At 41.1% G+C, this 14,522-nt stretch overlaps 1 protein-coding gene and 1 long non-coding RNA gene across 5 annotated transcripts in view; one reads left to right on the plus strand and one right to left on the minus strand.

Annotated features, from left to right (window-relative positions):
* Positions 1-14,522, plus strand: part of LOC135572848 (uncharacterized) — a 124,731-nt gene that overhangs the window by 11,052 nt on the left and 99,157 nt on the right. The window lies entirely within an intron of this gene.
* LOC135572847 (proline-rich protein 5-like) overlaps positions 1-14,522 on the minus strand; it is an 84,900-nt gene that overhangs the window by 4,432 nt on the left and 65,946 nt on the right.

The following is a 14,522-nucleotide window of genomic DNA, read 5'->3' on the forward strand; positions in this document are numbered from 1 at the left end:
CCTTTAGACTCATGGACACCCTGCAACACACACATCACAGTTAGTCCTCAGTCACTCCTTTAGACTCATGGACACCCTGGAACACACACACACATCACAGTTAGTCCTCAGTCACTCCTTTAGACTCATGGACACCCTGGAACACACACATTACAGTTAGTCCTCAGTCACTCCTTTAGACTCATGGACACCCTGGAACACACACATCACAGTTAGTCCTCAGTCACTCCTTTAGACTCATGTACACCCGGGAACACACACCTCACAGTTAGTCCTCAGTCACTCCTTTAGACTCATGGACACCCTGGAACACACACACATCACAGTTAGTCCTCAGTCACTCCTTTAGACTCATGGACACCCTGGAACACACACACATCACAGTTAGTCCTCAGTCACTCCTTTAGACTCATGGACACCCTGGAACACACACATCACAGTTAGTCCTCAGTCACTCCTTTAGACTCATGGACACCCTGGAAGACACACACACACACAGTGAGACACACATCACAGTTAGTCCTCAGTCACTCCTTTAGACTCATGGACACCCTGGAACACACACAGTGAGACTCCCACAGGACACCACACCTGCTGTACACTCAAAAATCAGTGCTTATCATTTGTCAACCACCTAAAATAAATCTGTCCTCAAACCATAACCATATTTGAGTCTATTGAAATCTTGGTTTCTGAGGAAATACATTGTCCATTAGAGGCTCTGTGTTTTTTGTTTAGGATAGAACAGAAAGACAGGGGGCAGGGTAAGAGCATGCAGAAAACACTGAGTAAATACTGAGCTGGAGGAAAGTAACTGAGTAACTATATCAGAGGAGAGACAGTAACTAACTGTCTGTCAGAGGAGAGACAGTAACTAACTAACTGTATATGGGAGGAGAGACAGTAACTAACTGTATATCAGAGGAGAGACAGTAACTAACTGTCTGTCAGAGGAGAGACAGTAACTAACTGTCTGTCAGAGGAGAGACAGTAACTAACTGTATATCAGAGGACAGTAACTAACTGTATACAGTGCCTTGCGAAAGTATTCGGCCCCCTTGAACTTTGCGACCTTTTGCCACATTTCAGGCTTCAAACATAAAGATATAAAACTGTATTTTTTTGTGAAGAATCAACAACAAGTGGGACACAATCATGAAGTGGAACGACATTTATTGGATATTTCAAACTTTTTTAACAAATCAAAAACTGAAAAATTGGGCGTGCAAAATTATTCAGCCCCTTTACTTTCAGTGCAGCAAACTCTCTCCAGAAGTTCAGTGAGGATCTCTGAATGATCCAATTTTGACCTAAATGACTAATGATGATAAATACAATCCACCTGTGTGTAATCAAGTCTCTGTATAAATGCACCTGCACTGTGATAGTCTCAGAGGTCCGTTAAAAGCGCAGAGAGCATCATGAAGAACAAGGAACACACCAGGCAGGTCCGAGATACTGTTGTGAAGAAGTTTAAAGCCGGATTTGGATACAAAAAGATTTCCCAAGCTTTAAACATCCCAAGGAGCACTGTGCAAGCGATAATATTGAAATGGGTATCAGACCACTACCAAGACCTGGCCGTCCCTCTAAACTTTCAGCTCATATAAGGAGAAGACTGATCAGAGATGCAGCCAAGAGGCCCATGATCACTCTGGATGAACTGCAGAGATCTACAGCTGAGGTGGGAGACTCTGTCCATAGGACAACAATCAGTCGTATATTGCACAAATCTGGCCTTTATGGAAGAGTGGCAAGAAGAAAGCCATTTCTTAAAGATATCCATAAAAAGTGTTGTTTAAAGTTTGCCACAAGCCACCTGGGAGACACACCAAACATGTGGAAGAAGGTGCTCTGGTCAGATGAAACCAAAATTGAACTTCTTGGCAACAATGCAAAACGTTATGTCATCACCCTGAACACACCATCCCCACTGTCAAACATGGTGGTGGCAGCATCATGGTTTTGGCCTGCTTTTCTTCAGCAGGGACAGGGAAGATGGTTCAAATTGATGGGAAGATGGATGGAGCCAAATACAGGACCATTCTGGAAGAAAACCTGATGGAGTCTGCAAAAGACCTGAGACTGGGACGGAGATTTGTCTTCCAACAAGACAATGATCCAAAACATAAAGCAAAATCTACAATGGAATGGTTCAAAAATAAACATATCCAGGTGTTAGAATGGCCAAGTCAAAGTCCAGACCTGAATCCAATCGAGAATCTGTGGAAAGAACTGAAAACTACTGTTCACAAATGCTCTCCATCCAACCTCACTGAGCTCGAGCTGTTTTGCAAGGAGGAATGGGAAAACATTTCAGTCTGTCAATGTGCAAAACTGATAGAGACATACCCCAAGCGACTTACAGCTGTAATCGCAGCAAAAGGTGGCGCTACAAAGTATTAACTTAAGGGGGCTGAATAATTTTGCACGCCCAATTTTTCAGTTTTTGATTTGTTAAAAAAGTTTGAAATATCCAATAAATGTCGTTCCACTTCATGATTGTGTCCCACTTGTTGTTGATTCTTCACAAAAAAATACAGTTTTATATCTTTATGTTTGAAGCCTGAAATGTCAGAGGAGAGGCAAAAGGTCTGTCAAAGTTCAAGGGGACAGTAACTAACTATATATCGAATAACTGTCTGTCAGAGGAGAGACAGTAACTAACATGTCAGAGGGCACTGTATCAGAGGAGAGACAGTAACTAACTGTATATCAGAGGAGAGACAGTAACTAACTGTCTGTCAGAGGAGAGACATTAACTAACTATATATCAGAGGAGAGACAGTAACTAACTATATATCAGAGGAGAGACAGTAACTAACTGTCTGTCAGAGGAGAGACAGTAACTAACTGTATGTCAGAGGAGAGACAGTAACTAACTGTATATCAGAGGAGAGACAGTAACTAACTATATATCAGAGGAGAGACAGTAACTAACTGTATATCAGAGGAGAGACAGTAACTAACTGTCTGTCAGAGGAGAGACAGTAACTAACTGTATATAAGAGGACAGTAACTAACTGTCTGTCAGAGGAGAGACAGTAACTAACTGTATATCAGAGGAGAGACAGTAACTAACTATGTATCAGAGGAGAGACAGTAACTAACTATCTGTCAGAGGAGAGACAGTAACTAACTGTCTGTCAGAGGAGAGACAGTAACTAACTATATATCAGAGGAGAGACAGTAACTAACTGTATATCAGAGGAGAGACAGTAACTAACTGTGTCAGAGGAGAGACAGTAACTAACTGTATATCAGAGGAGAGACAGTAACTAACTGTATATCAGTAACTAACTGTCTGTCAGAGAGACTAAGTAATCAGAGGACAGTAACTAACTGTATATCAGAGGAACTGTATATCAGAGGAGAGACAGTAACTAACTGTCTGTCAGAGGAGAGACAGTAACTAACTATATATCAGAGGAGAGACAGTAACTAACTGTCTGTCAGAGGAGAGACAGTAACTAACTGTCTGTCAGAGGAGAGACAGTAACTAACTGTCTGTCAGAGGAGAGACAGTAACTAACTATATATCAGAGGAGAGACAGTAACTAACTGTCTGTCAGAGGAGAGACAGTAACTAACTGTCTGTCAGTAACTAACTGTCTGAGAGACAGTAACTAACTGTCTGTCAGAGGAGAGACAGTAACTAACTATATATCAGAGGAGAGACAGTAACTAACTATATATCAGAGGAGAGACAGTAACTAACTGTCTGTCAGAGGAGAGACAGTAACTAACTGTCTGTCAGAGGACAGTAACTAACTTTATATCAGAGGAGAGACAGTAACTAACTGTATATCAGAGGAGAGACAGTAACTAACTGTATATCAGGGGACAGTAACTAACTGTCTGTCAGAGGAGAGACAGTAACTAACTAACTAACTGTATATCAGGGGACAGTAACTAACTGTATATCAGAGGACAGTAACTAACTTTATATCAGAGGAAAGACAGTAACTAACTGTATATCAGAGGAGAGACAGTAACTAACTGTATATCAGAGGAGAGACAGTAACTAACTGTATATCAGGGGAGAGACAGTAACTAACTGTATATCAGGGGAGAGACAGTAACTAACTGTATATCAGAGGAGAGACAGTAACTAACTGTATATCAGGGGAGAGACAGTAACTAACTGTCTGTCAGAGGAGAGACAGTAACTAACTAACTTTATATCAGAGGAGAGACAGTAACTAACTAACTAACTGTATATCAGGGGAGAGACAGTAACTAACTGTATATCAGAGGAGAGACAGTAACTAACTGTATATCAGAGGAGAGACAGTAACTAACTGTATATCAGAGGAGAGACAGTAACTAACTGTATATCAGGGGAGAGACAGTAACTAACTGTCTGTCAGAGGACAGTAACTAACTTTATATCAGAGGAGAGACAGTAACTAACTGTATATCAGAGGAGAGACAGTAACTAACTGTATATCAGGGGAGAGACAGTAACTAACTGTCTGTCAGAGGAGAGACAGTAACTAACTAACTAACTGTATATCAGGGGACAGTAACTAACTGTATATCAGAGGACAGTAACTAACTTTATATCAGAGGAAAGACAGTAACTAACTGTATATCAGAGGAGAGACAGTAACTAACTGTATATCAGAGGAGAGACAGTAACTAACTGTATATCAGGGGAGAGACAGTAACTAACTGTATATCAGGGGAGAGACAGTAACTAACTGTATATCAGAGGAGAGACAGTAACTAACTGTATATCAGGGGAGAGACAGTAACTAACTGTCTGTCAGAGGAGAGACAGTAACTAACTAACTTTATATCAGAGGAGAGACAGTAACTAACTAACTAACTGTATATCAGGGGAGAGACAGTAACTAACTGTATATCAGAGGAGAGACAGTAACTAACTGTATATCAGAGGAGAGACAGTAACTAACTGTATATCAGAGGAGAGACAGTAACTAACTGTATATCAGGGGAGAGACAGTAACTAACTGTCTGTCAGAGGAGAGACAGTAACTAACTGTATATCAGAGGACAGTAACTAACTGTATATCAGAGGAGAGACAGTAACTAACTGTATATCAGAGGAGAGACAGTAACTAACTGTATATCAGGGGAGAGACAGTAACTAACTGTCTGTCAGAGGAGAGACAGTAACTAACTATATATCAGAGGAGAGACAGTAACTAACTGTATATCAGAGGAGAGACAGTAACTAACTGTCTGTCTGTCAGAGGAGAGACAGTAACTAACTGTATATCAGAGGAGAGACAGTAACTAACTGTCTGTCAGAGGAGAGACAGTAACTAACTATATATCAGAGGAGAGACAGTAACTAACTGTCTGTCAGAGGAGAGACAGTAACTAACTGTCTGTCAGAGGAGAGACAGTAACTAACTATATATCAGAGGAGAGACAGTAACTAACTGTCTGTCAGAGGAGAGACAGTAACTAACTATATATCAGAGGAGAGACAGTAACTAACTGTCTGTCAGAGGAGAGACAGTAACTAACTGTCTGTCAGAGGAGAGACAGTAACTAACTGTATATCAGGGGAGAGACAGTAACTAACTGTCTGTCAGAGGAGAGACAGTAACTAACTAACTTTATATCAGAGGAGAGACAGTAACTAACTAACTAACTGTATATCAGGGGAGAGACAGTAACTAACTGTATATCAGAGGAGAGACAGTAACTAACTGTATATCAGAGGAGAGACAGTAACTAACTGTATATCAGAGGAGAGACAGTAACTAACTGTATATCAGGGGAGAGACAGTAACTAACTGTCTGTCAGAGGAGAGACAGTAACTAACTGTATATCAGAGGACAGTAACTAACTGTATATCAGAGGAGAGACAGTAACTAACTGTATATCAGGGGAGAGACAGTAACTAACTATATATCAGAGGAGAGACAGTAACTAACTGTCTGTCAGAGGAGAGACAGTAACTAACTGTCTGTCAGAGGAGAGACAGTAACTAACTGTCTGTCAGAGGAGAGACAGTAACTAACTATATATCAGAGGAGAGACAGTAACTAACTGTCTGTCAGAGGAGAGACAGTAACTAACTATATATCAGAGGAGAGACAGTAACTAACTGTCTGTCAGAGGAGAGACAGTAACTAACTGTCTGTCAGAGGAGAGACAGTAACTAACTGTCTGTCAGAGGAGAGACAGTAACTAACTGTCTGTCAGAGGACAGTAACTAACTGTATATCAGAGGAGAGACAGTAACTAACTGTCTGTCAGAGGAGAGACAGTAACTAACTGTCTGTCTGTCAGAGGAGAGACAGTAACTAACTGTATATCATAGGACAGTAACTAACTGTATATCAGAGGAGAGACAGTAACTAACTGTCTGTCAGAGGAGAGACAGTAACTAACTATATATCAGAGGAGAGACAGTAACTAACTGTCTGTCAGAGGAGAGACAGTAACTAACTGTCTGTCAGAGGAGAGACAGTAACTAACTGTCTGTCAGAGGAGAGACAGTAACTAACTATATATCAGAGGAGAGACAGTAACTAACTGTCTGTCAGAGGAGAGACAGTAACTAACTATATATCAGAGGAGAGACAGTAACTAACTGTCTGTCAGAGGAGAGACAGTAACTAACTGTCTGTCAGAGGAGAGACAGTAACTAACTGTATATCAGGGGAGACAGTAACTAACTGTCTGTCAGAGGAGAGACAGTAACTAACTATATATCAGAGGAGAGACAGTAACTAACTGTATATCAGAGGAGAGACAGTAACTAACTGTCTGTCTGTCAGAGGAGAGACAGTAACTAACTGTATATCATAGGACAGTAACTAACTGTATATCAGAGGAGAGACAGTAACTAACTGTCTGTCAGAGGAGAGACAGTAACTAACTATATATCAGAGGAGAGACAGTAACTAACTGTCTGTCAGAGGAGAGACAGTAACTAACTGTCTGTCAGAGGAGAGACAGTAACTAACTGTCTGTCAGAGGAGAGACAGTAACTAACTATATATCAGAGGAGAGACAGTAACTAACTGTCTGTCAGAGGAGAGACAGTAACTAACTATATATCAGAGGAGAGACAGTAACTAACTGTCTGTCAGAGGAGAGACAGTAACTAACTGTCTGTCAGAGGAGAGACAGTAACTAACTGTCTGTCAGAGGAGAGACAGTAACTAACTGTCTGTCAGAGGACAGTAACTAACTGTATATCAGAGGAGAGACAGTAACTAACTGTCTGTCAGAGGAGAGACAGTAACTAACTGTCTGTCTGTCAGAGGAGAGACAGTAACTAACTGTATATCATAGGACAGTAACTAACTGTATATCAGAGGAGAGACAGTAACTAACTATATATCAGAGGAGAGACAGTAACTAACTATATATCAGAGGAGAGACAGTAACTAACTGTCTGTCAGAGGAGAGACAGTAACTAACTGTCTGTCAGAGGAGAGACAGTAACTAACTGTCTGTCAGAGGAGAGACAGTAACTAACTATATATCAGAGGAGAGACAGTAACTAACTGTCTGTCAGAGGAGAGACAGTAACTAACTATATATCAGAGGAGAGACAGTAACTAACTGTCTGTCAGAGGAGAGACAGTAACTAACTGTCTGTCAGAGGAGAGACAGTAACTAACTGTATATCAGGGGAGACAGTAACTAACTGTCTGTCAGAGGAGAGACAGTAACTAACTATATATCAGAGGAGAGACAGTAACTAACTGTATATCAGAGGAGAGACAGTAACTAACTGTCTGTCTGTCAGAGGAGAGACAGTAACTAACTGTATATCATAGGACAGTAACTAACTGTATATCAGAGGAGAGACAGTAACTAACTGTCTGTCAGAGGAGAGACAGTAACTAACTATATATCAGAGGAGAGACAGTAACTAACTGTCTGTCAGAGGAGAGACAGTAACTAACTGTCTGTCAGAGGAGAGACAGTAACTAACTGTCTGTCAGAGGAGAGACAGTAACTAACTATATATCAGAGGAGAGACAGTAACTAACTGTCTGTCAGAGGAGAGACAGTAACTAACTATATATCAGAGGAGAGACAGTAACTAACTGTCTGTCAGAGGAGAGACAGTAACTAACTGTCTGTCAGAGGAGAGACAGTAACTAACTGTCTGTCAGAGGAGAGACAGTAACTAACTGTCTGTCAGAGGACAGTAACTAACTGTATATCAGAGGAGAGACAGTAACTAACTGTCTGTCAGAGGAGAGACAGTAACTAACTAACTAACTGTATATCAGGGGACAGTAACTAACTGTATATCAGAGGACAGTAACTAACTTTATATCAGAGGAAAGACAGTAACTAACTGTATATCAGAGGAGAGTAACTAAGTAACTAACTGTATATCAGAGGAGAGACAGTAACTAACTGTATATCAGGGAGAGACAGTAACTAACTGTATATCAGGGGAGAGACAGTAACTAACTGTATATCAGGGGAGAGACAGTAACTAACTGTCTGTCAGAGGAGAGACAGTAACTAACTAACTAACTGTATATCAGGGGACAGTAACTAACTTTATATCAGAGGAGAGACAGTAACTAACTAACTAACTGTATATCAGAGGAGAGACAGTAACTAACTGTATATCAGGGAGAGACAGTAACTAACTGTATATCAGAGGAGAGACAGTAACTAACTGTATATCAGAGGAGAGACAGTAACTAACTGTATATCAGAGGAGAGACAGTAACTAACTAACTAACTGTATATCAGAGGACAGTAACTAACTGTATATCAGAGGAGAGACAGTAACTAACTGTATATCAGAGGAGAGACAGTAACTAACTAACTAACTGTATATCAGGGGACAGTAACTAACTGTATATCAGAGGACAGTAACTAACTGTATATCAGAGGAGAGACAGTAACTAACTGTATATCAGAGGAGAGACAGTAACTAACTGTATATCAGAGGAGAGACAGTAACTAACTGTCTGTCAGGGGAGAGACAGTAACTAACTGTATATCAGAGGAGAGACAGTAACCAACTGTCTGTCAGAGGAGAGACCGTAACTAACTGTCTGTCAGAGGAGAGACAGTAACTAACTGTATATCAGAGGAGAGACAGTAACTAACTGTCTGTCAGGGGAGAGACAGTAACTAACTGTATATCAGAGGAGAGACAGTAACCAACTGTCTGTCAGAGGAGAGACAGTAACTAACTGTCTGTCAGAGGAGAGACAGTAACTAACTGTATATCAGAGGAGAGACAGTAACTAACTTTATATCAGAGGAGAGACAGTAACTAACTTTATATCAGAGGAGAGACAGTAACTAACTGTCTGTCAGAGGAGAGACAGTAACTAACTGTATATCAGAGGAGAGACAGTAACTAACTGTATATCAGAGGAGAGACAGTAACTAACTGTATATCAGAGGAGAGACAGTAACTAACTTTATATCAGAGGAGAGACCGTAACTAACCTTATATCAGAGGAGAGACAGTAACTAACTGTCTGTCTGTCAGAGGAGAGACAGTAACCAACTGTCTGTCAGAGGAGAGACAGTAACTAACTGTCTGTCAGAGGAGAGACAGTAACCAACTGTCTGTCAGAGGAGAGACAGTAACTAACTGTATATCAGAGGACAGTAACTAACTGTATATCAGAGGAGAGACAGTAACTAACTGTCTGTCAGAGGAGAGACAGTAACCAACTGTCTGTCAGAGGAGAGACAGTAACCAACTGTCTGTCAGAGGAGAGACAGTAACTAACTGTATATCAGAGGACAGTAACTAACTGTATATCAGAGGAGAGACAGTAACTAACTGTCTGTCAGAGGAGAGACAGTAACCAACTGTCTGTCAGAGGAGAGACAGTAACCAACTGTCTGTCAGAGGAGAGACAGTAACTAACTGTATATCAGAGGAGAGACAGTAACCAACTGTATATCAGAGGAGAGACAGTAACCAACTGTATATCAGAGGAGAGACAGTAACTAACTAACTAACTGTATATCAGAGGAGAGACAGCAACTAACTGTCTGTCAGAGGAGAGACAGTAACTAACTGTATATCAGAGGAGAGACAGTAACTAACTGTATATCAGAGGAGAGACAGTAACTAACTGTCTGTCAGGGGAGAGACAGTAACTAACTGTATATCAGAGGAGAGACAGTAACCAACTGTCTGTCAGAGGAGAGACAGTAACTAACTGTCTGTCAGAGGAGAGACAGTAACTAACTGTATATCAGAGGAGAGACAGTAACTAACTTTATATCAGAGGAGAGACAGTAACTAACTGTCTGTCAGGGGAGAGACAGTAACTAACTGTCTGTCAGGGGAGAGACAGTAACTAACTGTATATCAGAGGAGAGACAGTAACTAACTGTATATCAGGGGAGAGACAGTAACTAACTGTATATCAGGGGAGAGACAGTAACTAACTGTATATCAGGGGAGAGACAGTAACTAACTGTATATCAGAGGAGAGACAGTAACTAACTGTATATCAGAGGAGAGACAGTAACTAACTGTATATCAGAGGACAGTAACTAACTGTATATCAGAGGAGAGACAGTAACTAACTGTATATCAGAGGACAGTAACTAACTGTATATCAGAGGAGAGACAGTAACTAACTGTCTGTCAGAGGAGAGACAGTAACTAACTGTAGATCAGAGGACAGACAGTAACCAACTGTATATCAGAGGAGAGACAGTAACCAACTGTATATCAGAGGAGAGACAGTAACTAACTAACTAACTGTATATCAGAGGAGAGACAGCAACTAACTGTCTGTCAGAGGAGAGACCGTAACTAACTGTCTGTCAGAGGAGAGACATTAACTAACTGTATATCAGAGGAGAGACAGTAACTAACTGTCTGTCAGGGGAGAGACAGTAACTAACTGTATATCAGAGGAGAGACAGTAACCAACTGTCTGTCAGAGGAGAGACAGTAACTAACTGTCTGTCAGAGGAGAGACAGTAACCAACTGTATATCAGAGGAGAGACAGTAACTAACTAACTAACTGTATATCAGAGGAGAGACAGCAACTAACTGTATATCAGAGGAGAGACAGTAACTAACTGTCTGTCAGGGGAGAGACAGTAACTAACTGTCTGTCAGGGGAGAGACAGTAACTAACTGTCTGTCAGGGGAGAGACAGTAACTAACTGTCTGTCAGAGGAGAGACAGTAACTAACTGTATATCAGAGGAGAAACAGTAACTAACTGTATATCAGAGGAGAGACAGTAACTAACTGTATATCAGAGGAGAAACAGTAACTAACTGTATATCAGAGGACAGTAACTAACTGTCTGTCAGAGGAGAGACAGTAACTAACTATATATCAGAGGAGAGACAGTAACTAACTGTCTGTCAGAGGAGAGACAGTAACTAACTGTCTGTCAGAGGAGAGACAGTAACTAACTGTCTGTCAGAGGAGAGACAGTAACTAACTATATATCAGAGGAGAGACAGTAACTAACTGTCTGTCAGAGGAGAGACAGTAACTAACTGTATATCAGGGGACAGTAACTAACTGTATATCAGAGGACAGTAACTAACTTTATATCAGAGGAAAGACAGTAACTAACTGTATATCAGAGGAGAGACAGTAACTAACTGTCTGTCAGAGGAGAGACAGTAACTAACTGTATATCAGAGGAGAGACAGTAACTAACTGTATATCAGGGGAGAGACAGTAACTAACTGTCTGTCAGAGGAGAGACAGTAACTAACTGTATATCAGAGGAGAGACAGTAACTAACTATATATCAGAGGAGAGACAGTAACTAACTGTATATCATAGGACAGTAACTAACTGTCTATCAGAGGAGAGACAGTAACTAACTGTCTGTCAGAGGAGAGACAGTAACTAACTGTCTGTCAGAGGAGAGACAGTAACTAACTGTCTGTCAGAGGACAGTAACTAACTTTATATCAGAGGAGAGACAGTAACTAACTGTATATCAGAGGAGAGACAGTAACTAACTGTATATCAGGGGAGAGACAGTAACTAACTGTCTGTCAGAGGAGAGACAGTAACTAACTAACTAACTGTATATCAGGGGACAGTAACTAACTGTATATCAGAGGACAGTAACTAACTGTATATCAGAGGACAGTAACTAACTTTATATCAGAGGAGAGACAGTAACTAACTGTATATCAGAGGAGACAGTAACTAACTGTATATCAGGGGAGAGACAGTAACTAACTGTATATCAGAGGAGAGACAGTAACTAACTATATATCAGGGGAGAGACAGTAACTAACTGTATATCAGGGGAGAGACAGTAACTAACTGTATATCAGAGGAGAGACAGTAACTAACTAACTAACTGTATATCAGGGGACAGTAACTAACTGTATATCAGAGGACAGTAACTAACTGTATATCAGGGGAGAGACAGTAACTAACTATATATCAGGGGAGAGACAGTAACTAACTGTATATCAGAGGAGAGACAGTAACTAACTATATATCAGAGGAGAGACAGTAACTAACTGTATATCAGGGGAGAGACAGTAACTAACTGTATATCAGAGGAGAGACAGTAACTAACTGTATATCAGAGGAGAGACAGTAACTAACTGTATATCAGAGGAGAGACAGTAACTAACTGTCTGTCAGGGGAGAGACAGTAACTAACTGTATATCAGAGGAGAGACAGTAACCAACTGTCTGTCAGAGGAGAGACCGTAACTAACTGTCTGTCAGAGGAGAGACAGTAACTAACTGTATATCAGAGGAGAGACAGTAACTAACTGTCTGTCAGGGGAGAGACAGTAACTAACTGTCACTAACAGCTACGGAGCTGTGAGGGGAACGGCACCTCAGTACCTCCAGGCTCTGATCAGGCCCTACACCCAAACAAGGGCACTGCGTTCATCCACCTCTGGCCTGCTCGCCTCCCTACCACTGAGGAAGTACAGTTCCCGCTCAGCCCAGTCAAAACTGTTCGCTGCTCTGGCCCCCCAATGGTGGAACAAACTCCCTCACGACGCCAGGACAGCGGAGTCAATCACCACCTTCCGGAGACACCTGAAACCCCACCTCTTTAAGGAATACCTAGGATAGGATAAAGTAATCCCTCTCACCCCCCCTCCCCCTGAAAAGATTTAGATGCACTACTGTTCCACTGGAGGTCATAAGGTGAATGCACCAATTTGTAAGTCGCTCTGGATAAGAGCGTCTGCTAAATGACTTAAATGTAAATGTAAACTGTATATCAGAGGAGAGACAGTAACCAACTGTCTGTCAGAGGAGAGACAGTAACTAACTGTCTGTCAGAGGAGAGACAGTAACTAACTGTCTGTCAGAGGAGAGACAGTAACTAACTGTATATCAGAGGAGAGACAGTAACTAACTTTATATCAGAGGAGAGACAGTAACTAACTGTCTGTCAGAGGAGAGACAGTAACTAACTGTATATCAGAGGAGAGACAGTAACTAACTGTATATCAGAGGAGAGACAGTAACTAACTGTATATCAGAGGAGAGACAGTAACTAACTGTATATCAGAGGAGAGACAGTAACTAACTTTATATCAGAGGAGAGACCGTAACTAACCTTATATCAGAGGACAGACAGTAACTAACTGTCTGTCTGTCAGAGGAGAGACAGTAACTAACTGTCTGTCAGAGGAGAGACAGTAACCAACTGTCTGTCAGAGGAGAGACAGTAACTAACTGTATATCAGAGGACAGTAACTAACTGTATATCAGAGGAGAGACAGTAACTAACTGTATATCAGAGGAAAGACAGTAACTAACTGTATATCAGAGGAGAGACAGTAACTAACTGTATATCAGAGGAGAGACAGTAACTAACTGTCTGTCAGGGGAGAGACAGTAACTAACTGTATATCAGAGGAGAGACAGTAACCAACTGTATGTCAGAGGAGAGACCGTAACTAACTGTCTGTCAGAGGAGAGACAGTAACTAACTGTATATCAGAGGAGAGACAGTAACTAACTGTCTGTCAGGGGAGAGACAGTAACTAACTGTATATCAGAGGAGAGACAGTAACCAACTGTCTGTCAGAGGAGAGACAGTAACTAACTGTCTGTCAGAGGAGAGACAGTAACTAACTGTCTGTCAGAGGAGAGACAGTAACTAACTGTATATCAGAGGAGAGACAGTAACTAACTGTCTGTCAGAGGACAGTAACTAACTGTATATCAGAGGAGAGACAGTAACTAACTGTCTGTCAGAGGAGAGACAGTAACTAACTGTATATCAGAGGAGAGACAGTAACTAACTGTATATCAGGGGAGAGACAGTAACTAACTGTATATCAGGGGAGAGACAGTAACTAACTGTATATCAGGGGAGAGACAGTAACTAACTGTATATCAGGGGAGAGACAGTAACTAACTGTATATCAGAGGACAGTAACTAACTGTATATCAGAGGAGAGACAGTAACTAACTGTATATCAGAGGACAGTAACTAACTGTATATCAGAGGAGAGACAGTAACTAACTGTATATCAGAGGAGAGACAGTAACTAACTGTATATCAGGGGAGAGACAGTAACTAACTGTATATCAGGGGAGAGACAGTAACTA

This window comes from Oncorhynchus nerka, linkage group LG8 (assembly GCF_034236695.1).
Source record: "Oncorhynchus nerka isolate Pitt River linkage group LG8, Oner_Uvic_2.0, whole genome shotgun sequence".
Lineage (NCBI taxonomy): Eukaryota > Metazoa > Chordata > Actinopteri > Salmoniformes > Salmonidae > Oncorhynchus > Oncorhynchus nerka.